At 42.3% G+C, this 20,085-nt stretch overlaps 1 protein-coding gene and 1 pseudogene across 2 annotated transcripts in view; both read right to left on the reverse strand.

The window, feature by feature from the left end:
- CUNH8orf89 (chromosome unknown C8orf89 homolog) overlaps nt 1-20,085 on the reverse strand; it is a 59,490-nt gene that overhangs the window by 36,260 nt on the left and 3,145 nt on the right. The window lies entirely within an intron of this gene.
- Nucleotides 13,985-15,169, reverse strand: LOC117079560 (annotated as a pseudogene).

Raw genomic sequence — 20,085 nt, forward strand, 5'->3', positions numbered from 1 at the left:
GGAAAAACACTTGCAAAGTGCTTACCTGAACAAAAGTATTTCCCACTTCCAAAATCTGAAAGCAATTAATTTGCTTATTTGTGTCTAAATATTCAACTTACAGGAAAAGTTACATTTAAGCTTTCCCCAAATAAAGTTCTATGAAATAAAACTTCACAGCCTGTGAATCAAGAAGTGAAGAAATGAATGAATATAGATGCAATGGTGAGTGATATCTACATCCCCATCCATGCCACCTCAAAGCCCTTTGCCAATCCCCCATTCCTGGATAAGGAAGCCACTTATTTTCATGTCAACCTGTCTATGGCTCAGTCTCCCAGTCTTGGGAACTAGCACACTCTGCCTTACAGAGTTATTGTGAAGTTTAAAGGTAACTTAAGGAAAACACCTGCTGTGGCTTGAATATGGTTTGTTCCCTTCCCAAATCTCATGTTGACTTTTACCCCCAGTGTGGTGGTGGTGGGAGGTGAGGCCTAGTGGGAGGTGTTTGGGTCATGGGAGTGGATCTCTCACGAATGGCTGTGTGCCTCTTCTCCTGGCAGTGAGTGAGTTCTCACTCTCATGAGACTGGATTGATTCTGGGGAAATGGATTACATCTCAGGAGAGGGAGTTGTGATAAAGCCAGGATGCCCCTTGCGTTAGGTCCCTCTTTGCACGTGCCCACTTCCCCTTAGACTTTCTCTGCCATTTTTTGATGCAACACAAAAGCCCTTGCCAGAAGCCAACCAGATGCCAGAGCCACACTTCTTGTACAGCTTGCATAAACATGAGTGAAATAAACTACTTTCCTTTATAAATTACCCAACCTCAGGTATTCTTTAATAGCAACACTAAACGTACTAAGACAGCACCTAACTAAAGGCCTACTGTATAGTGCATTTTCATGCTGCTGATAAAGACATACCTGAAACTGTGCAATTTACAAAAGAAAGAGGATTATTGTGCTTACAATTCCACATGGCTGGACAGGCCTCACAATCATGGTGGAAGGTGAAAGGCACATCTCATATGGTGGCAGCAAGAGAGAGAATGAGAACCAAGTGAAACAGCTTTCCCCTTATCAAACCATGAGACCTTGATATCAAACCGTGAGACTTACTCACAACCATAAGAACAGTATGGGGGAAACCACCTCCATGATTCAATTATCTCCCACCAGGCCCCTCCCACAACATGCGGGAATTATGGGAGAATAATTCAAGATCAGATATGGATGGGGACACAGAGCCAAACCATATAACCTAGTACACTGCTTTAATTCTCAAGCAAGAATCTTCATTTCAGAACACAGTAAGGGATCCTTCTTATGCACAGAAACAAATGATAGCTGCAATTATTATCATAATCATCATGACTATTATTAAAGGGCAAGAATCAACTAGTGGCTGGGGTAGGGGAGGTATAGCTTGACTCAATGCCTCTTCCCCTTTCCTTTCAGGGTGAAACTACAAACTTAGATCTCTACCTTTTCCCCCTTTGCCACTGGCAATTCAAATAATTCCTAATGAGAGAAGTATATCTTTCTTGCAGATTCAGAAACATTTTCTAAGTTCCTTTTTCTTTTCTCCTCTCTCCCTCCTTTAACCAGTTAACTCAGGAAAATTGTCCATTTCTATGCCCATTTGTGAAAGGACCTAATCAGGGCTTAATATACTTATTATTGTAATCATAATAAAATTAAAACATCTGGCTGGGCACGGTGGCTCAAGCCTGTAATCCCAGCACTTTGGGAGGCTGAGATGGGCGGATCACGAGGTCAGGAGATCGAGACCATCCTGGCTAACACGGTGAAACCTCGTCTCTACTAAAAATACAAAAAACTAGCCGGGCGAGGTGGCGGGCGCCTGTAGTCCCAGCTACTTGGGAGGCTGAGGCAGGAGAATGGCATAAACCCGGGAGGCGGAGCTTGCAGTGAGCTGAGATCCGGCCACTGCACCCCAGCCTGGGCGACAGAGCAAGACTTCGTCTCAAAAAAAAAAAAAATTAAAACATCTAACATTCCTTGAATACTCACCATGCCAAGCACTATGACATGTACATTATACCAGCCCACTTAATTCTTGTGAGGTATTAATATTGAGCCTACCTTGGAGGATGGCACTATTATTATTATCATCTCTATTTTACATTGAGAAACCTGGGGTTTAGATAACAAAATCCCATAGCTACTAATTGTTTGAGATGGAAATCTAACTCAGGCCATCTTCCCAACTGCAAAGATGAGGCTCTTAATCTCTCTTCTATATAATGCCAAGGAAAAAGGCAAGTAAAATCAGAGAAATTAGGAGTCTCAAAAGTTTTCAGAATTTTGTTCAAAACTTCTGATGGCAGTGGCAACCGGTCTGGAGTGGTCACTGCCATGATGCCAGCTGCAGTGGGGGAGGTGCAGCCAGGGCTGCATGCTCCATGGAGCCAGTGGGAGCCAGGAACAGGCAGAAGCCATGCCCCTTTTTGAGTTGGCGGGGCAGCAGCCCTGTGCTTCTGGGCACAGCTGCATTCGCCCAGCCATGGCTGCAGACCTGGGCATCCCTGCACTCTCAGGGCCCTGGAAACCACTTGCCCCTTTAGGCTTGAAAGTGCTTGGTTCCCTTGCCTGGCCTCTCCCAGCTCCCAGTGCCCTCTGATTTTAGAGCAAATTATGGCCAAGGCGGGGCACTGTCACAACCTGGCTGGGCATGCGCTGGCTCAGGGCAGCACTAACATGCCAGCTGCCTGCCACCTTGGCCCTCTCCAGACTATGGTCACTGATGAGCACAGGAGGGAGGCCGAGGTGGGGCTGAGGGCAGCTCAGTTTGGCCCTGCAGGAACCCCTCTGCATGAATAGCCTGGGCACCATAGGCACCATGGATGGCAGGTTGATGGCGGCAGGAGTCAGACAGGCTCCTGGGTGAAAAGGGGTAGTTCCCAGCGAAGCCTGAAGCCTGGGGCCAGGACTGTCAGTTCCATGTTAAGTTGGCGCCCAGCGTGAGAACTTGCAGTGCTTTTTCTAGGCCCACTCATGGCCGCCCATGGACCAATCAGCATGCATTTCCACCCCTCTGAAGCCCATAAAAAACCCCTGACTCAGCCAGATTTGGGCAGACAATAGGATAACCAGCTTGCAGAGTGGAGCTATCCATGGTGGGTCTCCTCTCTGCCTAGTACGGTACACTCATCAGGACGATCTGCCTGCCAATAGAAGTTACTGACTCCAGGTCTCCTTCCCACTGAGGGCTGCACAGACATCAGGACAAGCTGCCTGAGGATAGGGGCCACCCACTCCAGGTCTCCTCTCCACTGAGGGCTGCACGGACATTGGGACGACCTGCCTGCGGATAGGAGCTACCCACTCTGGGTCTCCTCTCCACTGAGGGCTGCACAGATGTTGGGATGACCTGCCTGTGGGAGAAAGCTATCCACTTCGGTTGGGTCTCCTTTCTGCTGAGAGCTGGACACGCCTTGGGATGACCTGCGTGCAGAAAGGAGTTACCCACTTTGGGTCTCCTGAGATCTATGCTGCCGCTCAGTGAAGCTCCTCTCCACCTTGCTCACCCTCCAGTTGTTTGCGTACCTCATTCTTCCTGGATACAGGACAAGAACTTGGAATCTGCTGAATGGCTGGACTAGAAGAAATGTAATAAACAGGGCTGAAACACACCTCACCCCCACTTGCCACATTGCAGGCAATGTTGCAGGTGATAAGGAGAGAAGAGTCGTGACCCTTTGGGGAGCCCTGAGCTAGAAGCTCCCCGAGCCAGGGCTGTGACACCCTATTTGGGTGTCTGCGGTTCCTGGCATTTCCAACCTTCCAGGTCCCACCACATTCCCCTTGTCCAGACACAGGTGCCTGCAGCAGAAGCTGCATGCAGTACATCTGGTTCAGCCACAGAGTCAGTGCCGGCCACACTGCAGCAGCCAACATGGCAGCTAGATGCAGTGCCTGGACCCTATGCTCAATCACTCATACACCCCTGGCCACTCCACATCTGGCTCGCACTTGGCAGGTGTGGGATCTGGGCTGGTAGCATGAGCCTGGTTGGCTACTTGGCTCATGCTGGGCCAAGTAGGCGGAATGAGCCCAGCAGGCACCAGCAATACTCAGGCAGAAGGTACCGCCAGCCAAAGAGGTGCCGGCCACACTGCAGCAGCCAACATGGCAGCTAGATGCAGTGGCTGGACCCTATGCTCAATCACTCATACACACCTGGCCACTCCACATCTGGCTCGCACTTGGCAGGTGTGGGATCTGGGCTGGTAGCATGAGCCTGGTTGGCTACTTGGCTCATGCTGGGCCAAGTAGGCGGAATGAGCCCAGCAGGCACCAGCAATACTCAGGCAGAAGGTACCGCCAGCCAAAGAGGTTTCTGGCTGACTTTCACTACTGAAAATTTCTTGCTGTAGGAAAAGGACCATGGGTAAAGAAGTGAGTAACATGGGAGCTAAAAGGACTGTTTGACTACACTGAGGTTCTAGTTGATATTAGATGGTCTAAAACTTTAGTAAAATCAATGAATAACTATATGTTAAAAATGTCGGGGGGGGCGGAGCAAGATGGCCGAATAGGAGCAGCTCCAGTCTCCAACTCCCAGCGCGAGCGACACAGAAGACCGGTGATTTCTGCGTTTTCAACTGAGGTACTGGGGTCATCTCGCTAGGGAGTGCCAGACAATCGGTGCTGGTCAGCTGCTGCAGCCTGACCAGCGTGAGCTGAAGCAGGGCGAGGCATCGCCTCACCTGGAAGCGCAAGGGGGAAAGGAATCCCTTTTTCCTAGCCAGGGGAACTGAGACACACAACACCTGGAAAATCGGGTAACTCCCACCCCAATACTGCGCTTTAAGGAAACAGGCACACCAGGAGAATATATCCCACACCTGGCCGGGAGGGTCCCACGCCCACGGAGCCTCCCTCACTGCTAACACAGCCGTCTGCGGCGATCTATCCGCAAGGCAGCAGCGAGGCTGGGGGAGGGGCGCCCGCCATTGCTGAGGCTTAAGTAGGTAAACAAAGCCGCTGGGAAGCTCGAACTGGGTGGAGCTCACAGCAGCTCAAGGAAGCCTGCCTGTCTCTGTAGACTCTACCTCTGCGGACAGCGCACAGCTGCAGTCCATTAGGGGAAAGAGCGGGGGCGGTGCAGACGCGAACGACTCTGTCTGACAGCTTTGGGGAGAGCCGTGGATCTCCTAAGCGGAGGTTGAGATCTGAGAACGGACAGACTGCCTGCTCAGTGGGTCCCTGACCCCTGAGTAGCCTAGCTGGGAGACATCCCCCACTAGGGGCAGTCTGACACCCCACACCTCACAGGGTGGCATCACCCCTGAGAGGAAACTTCCAAAGAAAGAATCAGACAGGTACACTCGCTGTTCAGCAATATTCTATCTTCGGCAACCTCTGCTGCTGATACCCAGGCAAACAGGGTCTGGAGTGGACCTCAAGCAATCTCCAACAGACCAACAGACAGTCCTTCTGACTGTCAGACGGAAAACTATCAAACAGGAAGGACACCTATACCAAAACCCCATCCGTACGTCACCATCATCAAAGTCCAGAGACAGATAAAACCACAAAGATGGGGAAGAAGCAGGGCAGAAAAGCTGGAAATTCAAAAAATAAGAGCGCATCTCCCCCTGCAAAGGAGCGCAGCCCATCGCCAGCAACGGATCAAAGCTGGTCAGAGAATGACTTTGACGAGATGAGAGAAGAAGGCTTCAGTCCATCAAACCTCTCAGAGCTAAAGGAGGAATTACGTACCCAGCGCAAAGAAACTAAAAATCTTGAAAAAAAAGTGGAAGAATTGACAGCTAGATTAATTAATGCAGAGAAGATCATAAACGAAATGACAGAGATGAAAACCATGACACGAGAAATACGTGACAAATGCACAAGCTTCAGTAACCGACTCGATCAACTGGAAGAAAGAGTATCAGCGATTGAGGATCAAATGAATGAAATGAAGCGAGAAGAGAAACCAAAAGAAAAAAGAAGAAAAAGAAATGAACAAAGCCTGCAAGAAGTATGGGATTATGTAAAAAGACCAAATCTACGTCTGATTGGGGTGCCTGAAAGTGAGGGGGAAAATGGAACCAAGTTGGAAAACACTCTTCAGGATATCATCCAGGAGAACTTCCCCAACCTAGTAGGGCAGGCCAACATTCAAATTCAGGAAATACAGAGAACGCCACAAAGATACTCCTCCAGAAGAGCAACTCCAAGACACATAATTGCCAGATTCACCAAAGTTGAAATGAAAGAAAAAATCTTAAGGGCAGCCAGAGAGAAAGGTCGGGTTACCCACAAAGGGAAGCCCATCAGAATAACAGCAGATCTCTCGGCAGAAACTCTACAAGCCAGAAGAGAGTGGGGGCCAATATTCAACGTTCTTAAAGAAAAGAATTTTCAACCCAGAATTTCATATCCAGCCAAACTAAGCTTCATCAGTGAAGGAGAAATAAAATCCTTTACAGATAAGCAAATGCTTAGAGATTTTGTCACCACCAGGCCTGCCTTACAAGAGACCCTGAAGGAAGCCCTAAACATGGAAAGGAACAACCGGTACCAGCCATTGCAAAAACATGCCAAAATGTAAAGACCATCGAGGCTAGGAAGAAACTGCATCAACTAACGAGCAAAATAACCAGTTAATATCATAATGACAGGATCAAGTTCACACATAACAATATTAACCTTAAATGTCAATGGACTAAATGCTCCAATTAAAAGACACAGACTGGCAAACTGGATCAAGAGTCAAGACCCATCAGTCTGCTGTATTCAGGAGACCCATCTCACATGCAGAGACATACATAGGCTCAAAATAAAGGGATGGAGGAAGATCTACCAAGCAAATGGAGAACAAAAAAAAGCAGGGGTTGCAATCCTAGTCTCTGATAAAACAGACTTTAAACCATCAAAGATCAAAAGAGACAAAGAAGGCCATTACATCATGGTAAAGGGATCAATTCAACAGGAAGAGCTAACTCTCCTAAATATATATGCACCCAATACAGGAGCACCCAGATTCATAAAGCAAGTCCTTAGAGACCTACAAAGAGACTTAGACTCCCATACAATAATAATGGGAGACTTCAACACTCCACTGTCAACATTAGACAGATCAACGAGACAGAAAGTTAACAAGGATATCCAGGAATTGAACTCATCTCTGCACCAAGCGGACCTAATAGACATCTATAGAACTCTCCACCCCAAATCAACAGAATATACATTCTTCTCAGCACCACATCGCACTTATTCCAAAATTGACCACATAATTGGAAGTAAAGCACTCCTCAGCAAATGTACAAGAACAGAAATTATAACAAACTGTCTCTCAGACCACAGTGCAATCAAACTAGAACTCAGGACTAAGAAACTCAATCAAAACCGCTCAACTACATGGAAACTGAACAACCTGCTCCTGAATGACTACTGGGTACATAACGAAATGAAAGCAGAAATAAAGATGTTCTTTGAAACCAATGAGAACAAAGATACAACAAACCAGAATCTCTGGGACACATTTAAAGCAGTGTGTAGAGGGAAATTTATAGCACTAAATGCCCACAAGAGAAAGCAGGAGAGATCTAAAATTGACACTCTAACATCACAATTAAAAGAACTAGAGAGGCAAGAGCAAACACATCCAAAAGCTAGCAGAAGGCAAGAAATAACTAAGATCAGAGCAGAACTGAAGGAGATAGAGACACAAAAAACCCTCCAAAAAATCAATGAATCCAGGAGTTGGTTTTTTGAAAAGATCAACAAAATTGACAGACCGCTAGCTAGACTAATAAAGAAGAAAAGAGAGAGGAATCAAATAGACGCAATAAAAAATGATAAAGGGGATATCACCACCGACCCCACAGAAATACAAACAACCATCAGAGAATACTATAAATGCCTCTACGCAAATCAACTAGAAAATCTAGAAGAAATGGATAATTTCCTGGACACTTACACTCTCCCAAGACTAAACCAGGAAGAAGTTGAATCCCTGAATAGACCAATAGCAGGCTCTGAAATTGAGGCAACAATTAATAGCCTACCACCAAAAAAAGTCCAGGACCAGATGGATTCACAGCTGAATTCTACCAGAGGTACAAGGAGGAGCTGGTACCATTCCTTCTGAAACTATTTCAATCAATAGAAAAAGAGGGAATCCTCCCTAACTCTTTTTATGAGGCCAACATCATCCTGATACCAAAGCCTGGCAGAGACACAACAAAAAGAGAGAATTTTAGACCAATATCCCTGATGAACATCGATGCAAAAATCCTCAATAAAATACTGGCAAACCGGATTCAGCAGCACATCAAAAAGCTTATCCACCATGATCAAGTGGGCTTCATCCCTGGGATGCAAGGCTGGTTCAACATTCGCAAATCAATAAACGTAATCCAGCATATAAACAGAACCAAAGACAAGAACCACATGATTATCTCAATAGATGCAGAAAAGGCTTTTGACAAAATTCAACAGCCCTTTATGCTAAAAACGCTCAATAAATTTGGTATTGATGGAACGTACCTCAAAATAATAAGAGCTATTTATGACAAACCCACAGCTAATATCATACTGAATGGGCAAAAACTGGAAAAATTCCCTTTGAAAACTGGCACAAGACAGGGATGCCCTCTCTCACCACTCCTATTCAACATAGTGTTGGAAGTTCTGGCTAGGGCAATCAGGCAAGAGAAAGAAATCAAAGGTATCCAGTTAGGAAAAGAAGAAGTCAAATTGTCCCTGTTTGCAGATGACATGATTGTATATTTAGAAAACCCCATTGTCTCAGCCCAAAATCTCCTTAAGCTGATAAGCAACTTCAGCAAAGTCTCAGGATACAAAATTAATGTGCAAAAATCACAAGCATTCTTATACACCAGTAACAGACAAGCAGAGAGCCAAATCAGGAATCAACTTCCATTCACAATTGCTTCAAAGAGAATCAAATACCTAGGAATCCAGCTTACAAGGGATGTAAAGGACCTCTTCAAGGAGAACTACAAACCACTGCTCAGTGAAATCAAAGAGGACACAAACAAATGGAAGAACATACCATGCTCATAGATAGGAAGAATCAATATCGTGAAAATGGCCATACTGCCCAAGGTGATTTATAGATTCAATGCCATCCCCATCAAGCTACCAATGACTTTCTTCACAGAATTGGAAAAAACGGCTTTAAAGTTCATATGGAACCAAAAAAGAGCCCGCATTGCCAAGACAATCCTAAGTCAAAAGGACAAAGCTGGAGGCGTCACGCTACCTGACTTCAAACTATACTACAAGGCTACAGTAACCAAAACAGCATGGTACTGGTACCACAACAGAGATATAGACCAATGGAACAGAACAGAGTCCTCAGAAATAATACCACACATCTACAGCCATCTGATCTTTGACAAACCTGAGAGAAACAAGAAATGGGGAAAGGATTCCCTATTTAATAAATGGTGCTGGGAAAATTGGCTAGCCATAAGTAGAAAGCTGAAACTGGATCCTTTCCTTACCCCTTATACGAAGATTAATTCAAGATGGATTAGAGACTTAAATGTTAGACCTAATACCATAAAAACCCTAGAAGAAAATCTAGGTAGTACCATTCAGGACATAGGCATGGGCAAGGACTTCATGTCTAAAACACCAAAAGCAACGGCAGCAAAAGCAAAATTGACACATGGGATCTAATTAAACTAAAGAGCTTTTGCACAGCTAAAGAAACTACCATCAGAGTGAACAGGCAACCTACAGAATGGGAAAAAATTTTTGCAACCTACTCATCTGACAAAGGGCTAATATCCAGAATCTACCAAGAACTCAAACAAATATACAAGAAAAAAACAAACAACCCCATCAAAAAGTGGGGAAAGGATATGAACAGACATTTCTCAAAAGAAGACATCCATACAGCCAACAGACACATGAAAAAATGCTCATCATCACTGCCATCAGAGAAATGCAAATCAAAACCACAATGAGATACCATCTCACACCAGTTAGAATGGCAATCATTAAGAAGTCAGGAAACAACAGGTGTTGGAGAGGATGTGGAGAAATAGGAACACTTTTACACTGTTGGTGGGATTGTAAACTAGTTCAACCATTATGGAAAACAGTATGGCGATTCCTCAAGGATCTAGAACTAGATGTACCATATGACCCAGCCATCCCACTACTGGGTATATACCCAAAGGATTATAAATTACTCTACTACAAAGATACATGCACACGTATGTTTATTGCGGCACTATTCACAATAGCAAAGACTTGGAATCAACCCAAATGTCCATCTGTGACAGACTGGATTAAGAAAATGTGGCACATATACACCATGGAATACTATGCAGCCATCAAAAAGGATGAGTTTGCGTCCTTTGTAGGGACATGGATGCAGCTGGAAACCATCATTCTTAGCAAACTATCACAAGAAGAGAAACCAAACACCGCATGTTCTCACTCATAGGTGGGAACTGAACAATGAGATCACTTGGACTCAGGAAGGGGAACATCACACACTGGGGCCTATCATGGGGAGGGGGGAGGAGGGAGGGATTGCATTGGGGAGTTATACATGATATAAACATCATGCACATGTACCCTAGAACTTAAAGTATAATAAAAAAAAAAAAAAAATGTCAAATAGTTCCACACGAGGAGTGGGGATTTATTCTGTATGTAGACTTTATTTTAACATGTTATATTTCTAAATCTTGATAAGCAGAAAGTATGAAATTTCATGAGCTAGGAGGAAATTTGCAGTTTTGTTGGTGATGCTAGTTTTTTTTTCTGAAAGATACTTCAAACTTCAAATTTTAAATGGGAGATTGATACATAAGATGGTCTTCTTAATATCCAACTATCTTGCTTAACCTTGGTAACTATATGGAATGTATTCTAATTATTTTATTTCTTAGTTAAGTTTATTTTATGACTCTTAAAACTACTAAATAGAACTAAGAAATACCATTAAAAGGTTAAAATGTTATATTTCGTACTGACATATCATCCAAATTATGCTTTTCTGAAACGTTCATCTAATTTTTTTTTTACCACCTTGAGATAACTGTTAACTATTTTCTCTTTTATATTATATTGCTTGTCAAAAGGACTTTTTTTTGGTGGGGGGAGAGAGGTGCTTACCTGACACCATACTATTATTTAGTATACAGCAGACCATATTTCATCTTTTTTTTTTCTTTTTGGAGATGGAATGTTGCTCTGTCGCCCAGGCTGGAGTGCAGTGGCGCGATCTCGGCTCACTGTAAGCTCTGCCTCCTGGGTTCACGCCTTTCTCCTGACTCAGCCTCCCTAGTAGCTGGGACTACAGGCACCCACTACCACGCCCGGCTAATTTTTTTGTATTTTTAGTAGAGTTGGGGTTTCACTGTGTTAGCCAGGCTTGTCTCAATCTCCTGACCTTGTGATCTGCCCACCTCGGCCTCCCCAAGTGCCGGGATTACAGGCGTGAGCCACTGCGCCTGGCCATTTCATCTTTTTTAGGTTATCTTTTGCTATGTTTTAAAAACTGCATTAGTACAGAGAGAAATGTAACATTTGTTTCCCTGCCACCCTAATATTATGATAAACATATGCTAATATTTACTTAAATATTAGCAAAATTTAAGAATTTGCACGTTTGTTTCCTATGTTTTTAATGGAAAGACAGCAAATATTTTTCTATCCCTCTATCATGCTCCTTTTCCAGGGACAACCACTCTCATAAATTTGGTGTGAATCCTTGAAGTCTGCTTTTATACTTTAACTGCATGTAGGTATAGGAGAAAGGATACTGAGTTGTCTGATATTTTATTAGTTTTACGTAAATAAGTTACATATATCTTCTACACTTTTTTCACTTGAGATTGAGTCATTGAGATTGAGTCACATGAGACCGAGATTGAGTGTACATATAGATTTAGTTTATTCATTTTAGCTGCTGTCTATATCATATCGATTATATGAATATGTAATTATCTATCTTCCTACACGTGGTCAGGTGAATTGTTTAGAATTTTCTAATATTACAAACAATATGGCAGTTAATATATTTGTATACGACTCCTAATGCACGTGTGTGTTTCTGCAGGGAAATATACCTAAAATTGGATTCACTGGTTTGTAAGATGTGCAGATATTTAACTTTACTTACTATTAATAGATTATTCTCCATGTACTAATCTTAATTTATACTGAATAAGTGGTTATATCTACCTGTATTCCTGTAAATTTTGTTTACCCACATTCTTATGTACACTTGTAATTGTTTGTTTGTTTTTGAAACAGAGTTTTGCTTTCATCCAGGCTGGAATGCAGTGGCTTGATCTCAGCTCACTGCAACCTCTGGCTCCCAGGTTCAAGCAATTCTCCTGCCTCAGCCTCCCGAGTAGCAGGAATTACAGACATGCCCCACCACACCTGGCTAATTTTTTGTATTTTTAGTATAGACAGATTTTCACCATGTTGCCCAGGCTGGTCTCAAACTCCTGACCTCAAGTGATCAACCCACCTCAGCTTCCCTAAGTGCTGGAATTATAGGCATGAGCCACTGTACCCTGCCAATTAAGCTATTTTAATTTTTGCTAATCTTTGGATGTTAAATGGTACCTTGTTAATTTTTACTTCCCTAAAAGTGTTTATTTGCCACTTAGGTTTCCTCTTCTGTGAAATGCCTATTTCTATGCTTTGCCCGTTTTTGTACAGGGTTTTGTTTTATTCTTACTTGTAGTGCCTTATATTTTGTGAGTACGAATTCTTTATATGTTATGTATGTTGCAAATATCTCTCCCACTATTAGCTTATTTTTAACCTGTTTATGTCTTTTAGTTTATCAGAAACTTTAAATTTTGATATAGTCAAATTTGTCTATTTCTTTTTCTATAATCATATTGAAGAAATCCTCTTTCCTACTCTAAGACATAGAGATAAAGCCAAGATCCCCTAATATTTGAGTCTGATTTTGATACTGTTTCTCTGATCTTATTAACTACCCCTGAGCCAATATCACATTGCCTTAATTTCTAAAAATTATGTATGCATTTATGTGTGCATATAAGCTTATTTTTGTTTGGTTTTTGTTTTCTCCCTTGTTTTATGAAGCTTCCTGAGAAAGGGTTCATAGGAAGTAAAATTTTTTATGGTAAATATATTTTTATTATTAGTTTTATCAGAAAAGCTTGTATATACAGGTGACTTCTGATGCATTTTTTTTTTTTTTTTGAGATGGAGTCTTGCTCTGTCACCCAGGCGAGAGTGCAGTGGTGCAATCGTGGCTTACTGCAACCTCCGCCTCCCAGGTTCAAGCGATTCTCCTGCCTCAGCCTCCCGAGTAGCTAGGATCACAGGTGCATGCCACCACACCCTGCTAATTTTTTGTATTTTTAGTGGAGACGGGGTTTCACCATGATGGCCAGCCTATTCTTGAACTCCTGACCTCAGGTGATCCACCCGCCTTGGCCTCCCAAAGTGCTGAGATTACAGGAGTGAGCCACCACACCCGGCCTTCTGATGCATACTTTTATTAAAGCCAGAGATGGTTATTTATTCTAGAGAAACAAATCTCTGAGGTTAGAATGGAAGACAATGAAACAAGATATTTCACTTTATAATTTACCTTTGTCAAACTCTCCCAGAGCATGTCAATTCTATTATGAAATTATTACTTTGACATTATATAACAAATTATTAGTAGAAAACATGTAAGCCAAAAAACTTTAAATTCTGCAATCTTCAAGTCAATCATCAATTCTTAGATTTCTGAAGACCCGAAAAGAAAAATAATTTCAAACAACAGCACTCAAACACCATATACATTTGTAATGAGGCACAGCAGTCAATTTTTTTGTTTGTTTGTTTGAGATGGAGTCTCAGTCATCCAGGATGGAGTGCAGTGGCATGATCTTGTCTCACTGCAACCTCCACCTCCCAGGTTCAAGTGATTCTCCTGCCTCAGCCTCCTGAATAGCTGGGACTACAGGTGCACGCCACCATGCTCGGCTGATTTTTGTATTTTTAGTAGAGACAGGGTTTTGCCATGATGCCCAGGCTGGTCTCGAACTCCTGACCTCAAGTGACCTGCCCATCTCAGCCTCCCAAAGTGCTGGGATTACAGGCATGAGCCACCACGCCCAGCTCGGCAGTCAATTTTAAGCCTCAAATCTTCCAAATTTTAGCTTAATAATCCTCATTAGTTTTTTAGATTTTTGTTAGCCTTGTTTTGGGGCTATTTTGCCTTACTAGGCCTAAACAAAATATTAAAATACATTAATAATCCATACTGAGAATAGAGTATAAATGGGTTTCTCACTCCTTAGGGACATAAGTGGAAGCAACACATCCCATGAACACAGATGAATGCCCCTGGTTATCCCTGAGCCGGGCAGTTTCACACAATCATTTTTTCTCTGAGGCTAAAGTCTGTGGTTTGATCATCTCAGCAGCTTCCCGAACCAGACAAAGCAGATTTACTTTGTCTCCAAATTATTTTTCTCAGTGCTCGAGAAGAATCCCCAAGTTTCCTGATCCCACCACGAAAACGTCCTTGAGGATGAAGGCTTCTCCTTCCAGGTTTCCAGAGAAGCCTCCATTCCAGGCTCAGAATAAGTACCACAATCCCAGATGGATAAATCCCATAAACATCATCTTCCGCCTTTGTGGACCATAGAACTTTTTCTTTTCATCCAGGAAGATTTCTCCTTTGAAATAAGGCTGGAAATCCTTCACTTCAGTCCTGATGTGCTCCTTTACCACTGCAAAGAGGGGGACACCCAGCTCGTCCAATATGGGTTTCAGGGAGGACAGATCCGCAGCTTCCTCTCAACAGAGGAAACAGCCTGGCCTCCGCACAGCCATAATCACAGCTCTATTCTCTGCGCCCCACCCCCCATAGCTCCTTTGCTTTCAAAGTCCTTGGTTCCTTCTCCAGAGTTTTCAGGTCTATATCCTCCAGGTACTCCAGTGCCACTTTCTGGGACTTAGACAGAACATATCTGTGTTGGCCAGCAGCAATGCCAAGGCAGAGGCCCCCGGGGTTCCTGCACCAATGGACCACAAGCCCACGGTGAAGAAATCTGGGTCCTGGAGGAAAGACATTTCTGCCTCAGACTCCAGCTCTCAGCTCTGCTCCTTGGGGTGTGTGTCTGCCTGGTTCTGGCCCAGCCCTACTCTCAAATGCCAGATTCAGAAACCTCTGAATACACGCTTACAAAAAGTGCCATAAATAAGATGTATAATTCTTTCTCATTTCTAGAACAATGATTACCCTCAAAACGTTATTTGTACACAAAACGGAGAGTTTTCTGATGAATGAGTATGGTAAGGAGTCAGAGTTTGCAGTCAGAATCCCCATTCTCATTCTCCAAGGCTGGGCCCAAGCAGGAGCATTCAAGACTATTCAAGCTGACTCCTTCACAATGCTTTTCAAAATAAATCCTCATTATTTTCTTTTTAAAAACCACAAGTGCCTCCTTTCTGCTGGCCTTCTCCTACCCTGACACCCGGGCACTAAGGGGCCAAACCACCTGGCCCCAAGGGTCCCAGGGGCAGGCTCCCGGAAGTAAAATTTTTTAAGAAACTGTGTGCCTGAAATTTTTCTACATTTCATCCCCATACTTATTGATAACTTGGGGTGAGAACAGAATCTTAGATTATAAATTATTTTTCCAAAAATGTTGAAAGGACTATTCCATAGTCTACATGTTTTGATTCTTATTGTTGAGAAGCCCAACACTGTTCTGATTCCAACTTCCAAATTTTGTTGATACTATCTCTATTATTCTCTAAGACCTTATAAATCCATGCTATTAAAAAATTTTTTTAAACCATTTCCTATCATTTCAATAGAATTTTAAAAGGAAGTGAGTTAATGAGTATGTTCAGTGACTATCTTTAACTATAGTCATTTTAGTGATACATAACTCCCACTACTTTCTATACTGAGAGTTTCAACCCAAGCATCTTAGGTAGGACAATTCTTTTATTCATTCTTTTTTTCCTCCTTTTTTATTCTCATTTTAGCTACCCTGTTAACTAAAAGAACAATTCTTTCTTGTCCCAAACTGTCCTAAGTATTACAGGACATTTTCCCAGTCCTTCTGCTCTTCTTCATCTGGTCCTGTTCTTGTCTTATGGTTTCCATTCCTTCACCTTCTTGAATATGAAAAATTTAAATTTTTTTCTATGCCATTCTATTTAGTTTTAGGGTACAAATCTCCTGTTTGCAGCATCTGCCAAGTCTGCTTCCTTGAAGTTAATTTCCTTACATATTCTGTAATTTTTGCAAACTCATCTATGGAGAAATCAGTATCTACAGAAGTCAAGGATTCCTTGAATTATGGGAACTTTGCTATACAGAGAGGTTTTCCATTGATCTTGGCCTGGCCCTGGGTTTTGGAGGTACCAGACCAGCTAAAATATCAGTTTCTTGAACTGCGGTCCTGACCATGTAGTAATATGAATTCAGACCCCAGACTTGAGCTAGTATGGACCATTAATCTCTAATCTCTAGCAGCTGACCTTTTTCTTACCATAGTTCAAGTAGATGGCAAGCTTCCTTCTAGCCTCCTCAGGTCAATGAGGGGATGTTTTTCTAGTTATCATCTTAGGGTCAAAGGGTTCTTGTGGTAGATTTTATTTTTCAAAGGTAGGTGTACTAATGCATATCCAGTCCCACATGCTCTTCCTTCACTGTGATGTTCCTCTTCTCCTCCATCAAGAGGTGAGATCTGTGTTTCTTTTCCTGAAACCAACTCCCTCAGCCAATCAAAAAAAAAAAAAAAAAAAACCCAGCAGAAACCACACTATGTGATTTCCAAAGCCAGGTCATAAAAGTGATATGACTTCCACTTGGCTCTCAGGACACTCACCTTTGAAATCCAGCTACCATTTTGTGAGGAAGCCAGGTGACATGGAGAGACCACATATAAAGATTACAGCTGACATCTACAGCTAAGGTCTCAGCCAAGAGCCAGCATCAACCGCCAGACATGCGAGTGAATAAACCTTCAGGAGATTCCAGTCCTGAGCCTTCAACTCTTCCAGCTGAGGCTCCAGACATCCTGAAGCAGAGCCAAGCTGTCCCTGCTGTGCACTGTCCGAATTCCTGAGCCACAGAATCCATGAGCACAATAAATGGTTGTTTTATACCACTAAGTTTTGGAGAAATTTGTTATGAAGTCATAGTAACTGGAACAGTACTTCTTTGTGACTCCCAGTTTTCAGCAGATGGCTCAACGGTGGCTTTCTCTGTGAACATTCCTTCATTTCAGGCACCTGGGGATTTCCTTTTCTTTGTTCCTAGCTTAGCCACATTTCCATAAATTATATTTACTCAGCATTTGAAATATACTGAAGCAGAATGGGGACCCTTCCATGCCGGCTCAGTCTGCCACATTGCCCAGAATTTCCCAGAATAGCTTTATAAATAATGACATAAAGAACTGAATAATTTATTTTTTGTTTTTTTTGAAACAGAGTCTCACTCTGTTGCCTAGGCTGGAGTGCAGTGGCGTAATCTCGGCTCACTGCAACCTCCACCTCCCAGGTTCTAGTAGTTCTCCTGCCTCAGCCTCCTGAGTAGCTGGGATTACAGGCCCATGGCCCCAGGCCCAGCTAAATTTTTTTTGCATTTTTAGTAGAGATAGGGTTTCACCATGTTGGCCAGGCTGGTCTCGAACGCCTGACCTCAGGTAATCCACCCACCTCGGCCTCCCAAAGTGCTGGGGTTACACGCCTGGCCAGTAATTTATTTTATATATATACATCTTAAAAAAGGAAAGAAAAATAATCCTATCGAGAGTGCATTTATTAAAGACCAGGTAACTTGTTGCAGAGAAAATACACTCAATAAAAAATTCATTCTCTCTAGTACTCAAATAAAAGGCAGATAATATAATGAACTACTACTTTCACCAATCAAAATGGCAGGGATTTTTTTCTTTACTATTAATAGAATAAGATGAAGTGCAAGAAAATAGGCACTCTCATAAGGTTTCAGTGGGAGTATATATTGATGTAATATTCCCAGCAAATAATCTAGTAATATATATGTTCTTATAATTGTATATATCTTTGACCCAGCAATTCTACTTCTGGGAATTTATCCTAAAGAAATAATCACTGGCCAGGTATGGTGGCTCACGCCTGTCATCCTAGCACTTTAGAAGGCAGAGGCAGAAGGATCTCTTGAGCCCAGGAGTTTGAGACCAGCCTGGGCAACATAGTGAGACCCTGTCTCCACAAAAAGAAAAAAAAAAAAAGAAATAATCATTGATACATGAATATCAATTCCTGTATTTCTTATAAAAGAGAATGAAAATAACTCAAATGTCCAACAGCAGGTGGCAAAATCATCTTTAATTTTAGGGTTGTTTGTACCAAAATAATTACCAAGTGAACATAAAGAAAGATGAATTATAGATTCATTGAGAAAAATATTTATTTATTAATAATGTCATGTATTGTGCTAGGAGTCGTAATACAATGAGGATTAAAGATAAAGCATACAGTCTATGGGAAGGGGTGAAGAGGAGTGATTAGTTCATTATGGTAAAGCTATGTTCAAATTCTATGGCACAACAGAACTTTTGCTGACCTTAACCAGACTGGAGAAGTAGGAGGGTTTTTTTTTTTTTTTGCTTTTTGACAAGTGATGTTCAAGCTAAGTGCCAGAGGTTTTCACAAGTAGAAATTAACTATGGGAGAGAAGCTTGGATGTCCACTAAAATCCTGGCTCTTCCTTCAGAGAACAGTGTTTGTTCTAGGAAGTGGCTGCCTCCCTGTGATTGGAATGTGAGTGAATGTAATGTGTAACACTGCAAGAAGCTTCTAGGAAGCTAAGCAAGTATGCTTTCTCCATACTTTCTCCTTGCCTTTCTGCTGACTGGATTTAGACAAAAGTGAAATGCTGACGAATGGCAGAGTCTGGGTCCTTCTACCAAGTGAAAGCAAGCCGCTTGCTGACCAGGGACGCCTACCTTGAAATAGTTACGCAAGCAAGAAATAACTTTTCCACGTTAAATCAAGAAAATGTTGGGATCTGTTTGTCACTACAGCTAGCAATAGGCTCATACATGTGACTTTTTATTCTAAAATAATGTAGTAACTCACTTAAATATATTCACTAAGCATGTACGATATACACATCAATGTGTCAAGTGCACGAAAAACACAAAAATAACTAAAGAGATTCTGCCTGCACAGAATTTCCAGTCCAGAAGAAAAAACAGTGGCCACTTCTACAACTCTAATACAAAGCAGTGTGTATAAATTAAATCCTTAGGAGATATATATAGTAGTAGAGGAGTTAAAAGGAGGGAGATATTACTTTCAGGGGGAGGTTCAAAAAATACTTTAAAGAAATTAGAAAATGGCATTTAAACAGGATTTAGATGGCAGAAATGTAGGTAGAGGCATTCCAGAAAAAGATATAGATGGGAAAGATGTCACAGAGAATGTAACGTAAGTACTATGGATTGCCTGGAGGGAGGGGTTCAGATAAAGGCAGTGTGAGAAATAATGAAATGATAAATTGGATGAGATTACAGACAAATCTGAATGCTGGACAAAGTGGTCTATATTTCCTTGAGTAATGCAGTACCACAGAACAGACGTATGGTATATATTCTGAACAGAGGTATGGTTTCTATTCACAGTTATGCTTTAGAACAATTAATATGGCAGAGACTGGAACCCAAAAGAGAAATTACAAGGCAATCATAATAGTCCAGAGTACTTAAGAGTGGTCATAGTGAAAATGCAAGATTGATTATTGAATTTGGGAGATTCGGCAGCGAAAAAGGAGTCAAAGCTGACTGAGGCTGGGAATTGAGGTAACTGAGAGGATTATGGAACCATGAATTAAATTCAAAGAGGACATGCTAGTCTGGAGGTAGAGGGCAACAAGGAGCTCTGTTTTAGAAAAAAGTGAGTACAGGACATCCAATGGAGATATATAATCTGGACCTATGCAGTAGGAATTGAGGTGCACAGGTCTGAAGATGAAAATGTTAAGAGTTATCTATTTACACGTGAGAAATAAGGCCAGAGACTGTAATAAAGTTGGCAAAGGAGATTTGAGAGAAAGAAGAAAAGCCAGAGATTTCCTTAAAATATA

Source organism: Trachypithecus francoisi, unplaced genomic scaffold (genome assembly GCF_009764315.1).
Source record: "Trachypithecus francoisi isolate TF-2019V2 unplaced genomic scaffold, Tfra_2.0 Lachesis_group7, whole genome shotgun sequence".
Taxonomy (NCBI): Eukaryota; Metazoa; Chordata; class Mammalia; order Primates; family Cercopithecidae; genus Trachypithecus; species Trachypithecus francoisi.